This window comes from Lathyrus oleraceus, chromosome 2 (genome assembly GCF_024323335.1).
Source record: "Lathyrus oleraceus cultivar Zhongwan6 chromosome 2, CAAS_Psat_ZW6_1.0, whole genome shotgun sequence".
Taxonomy (NCBI): domain Eukaryota; kingdom Viridiplantae; phylum Streptophyta; class Magnoliopsida; order Fabales; family Fabaceae; genus Lathyrus; species Lathyrus oleraceus.
The window spans coordinates 75,302,616-75,304,606 of record NC_066580.1 but is presented as its reverse complement, the minus strand read 5'-3'; positions in this window follow the sequence as shown (position 1 = coordinate 75,304,606).

Here is a 1,991-nt window from a genome sequence, read left to right as displayed (position 1 = left end):
TAGATTCAATTGTTGAATCAAATTTTTGATATCATCTCTTAAATCTTAGATATTTGTTAGATATAATATTTTTAAAATTATTTCCAAGAGTTTTAATGTTTGAGAAACTTCTTTGAATATTTTCTTCATTGTCACTTGGTTTTCAACTTCTTGGACAAGTATGTTCATCATTTCTCTCTTGATATTGGTAGATCCTTCATATATCATTTCAAGAGTGTCCCACACTTTTTTTGGAAAATGTTACAGTCATAAACATAATTATACTCTCTAGTTCTTAACACCCTTATAATCAAGTACTTAGCTTTAAATCATTGTTGCAATTTTATCCTTTTATGTGGTCCAAAGATTCCTAAGTTTTTTAAGTGCTTAATTATTAACAAAATGAGTAGTAATAAGAGACCTTCTAAAACATACTCCCACAAAGTAATATCAATAGATTCAATAAAAAAAACATTATTGATTTGCATATGATAAATGTTTCACCATAAAACGGTGAAGGTGTGTTCATAAAAGTCCTCTTGTTAAAATAAGTATATGAAGTCATCATACTACCTCCTGAGACGATTAGCCTTATGACAAGAGTTAGGCTTTGGTGTCATTTGTTGACCAAATAACTTCAAACACAAAAGAGAGGGTGAATAATGATATTAAAAATATTTGATTTTGAAAACACTTATGCTAGTATAAACAAACAAATTAACGAATAGTAGTGGAAAAATAGACAGAAGAGAGAAACACATCGGAAAGAAAATAAAAGATTGAAAGTAATGGATATAAGAGATATATCCTGGTTCAGTCTAAATCACTTGGCCTAATCCAGTACCCAAGATTTTACCCTTGAAATTTCCACTAAAATGACTTTTGAGCTTTTACAAAATCAAGCCAAACAAACTTCAACTATAACTTAAGTTTTTGCACAGGATCAACCCACAAACCTTTTAACATTAACTAGAGCTTTTACATAAGCTTAACTCGAGAACCTTCACCCAAGATTTTTTTCATATTTAGCTTTCAAAATTCAAATCCTTTACAAAGATATTACACAAGAGAATCACACTCTTCAATAAAATAAATTTTAGCGCAACAACATTACAACACAACTCTTTGAAGGAACATTTCACTCTTTTGGTACTAAGGAAACTCTAGTGAAAAAATAGTTTTTAGAATGAAAGTATGTAGAAAGAATAGTAGCAAGGTTTTTATTTATAAAAACTGGTGTTTTATAAAATTAGGAGAAGCCTCCTTTATATAAGAGAAAATGTGGCTAAAAAAAGAAACGAGCTATGGACCTTTTTAATGATTTAATCGATAAATCCTATGTGATAACTGATTAATCAACATAAATTAGGAAATTTTGAATTTCAACGTCACATAATCGATTAGAAACTTATTTAATTGATCAAAATACATTACAAATATGTTTGATCAATTTGAGGAAGCCCTAAATTGATTAGCTAATGTAAAATACCTTCCTAATTAATTAACCAAGCTTCTAACAAATTAAGCGCATACTAAGAATGGCTTTAAGATATAAAAAAAATGTTTGAAAATTACTTTGTGGGTGTGTGTGTGCGCGCGCGTGCGTATTGTCTTAGGATCTCAATACTTACTTTTATCCTTTTACAATAAACTAATCAAGACTACGAAAAATCTAAGTGTTGGATCAAACGAGATTTCACATTTTCATATATTTAACTCTTCAAGTATAGACCCTTTGGTGATTCAAAAATATATATCACTTTTAATTAAAAACTCGATATCTTGACTGATGAAGCTTGTGGTATCTTGTTTGGATGCTATCATTGAAAACCACTGGATAGTTTCAATCAACTCCCTCTTTGATATTTGGCACCAATAACTTAATTGACTCAGTAATATAAAATTGTGTTTGATTTATGGAGTTGTCATATTATATAGTTCTCATCATCAAAATCAAATAACAATTATACATGCACAACGCATAGATCCACAAAGTTATATCAATATCTATC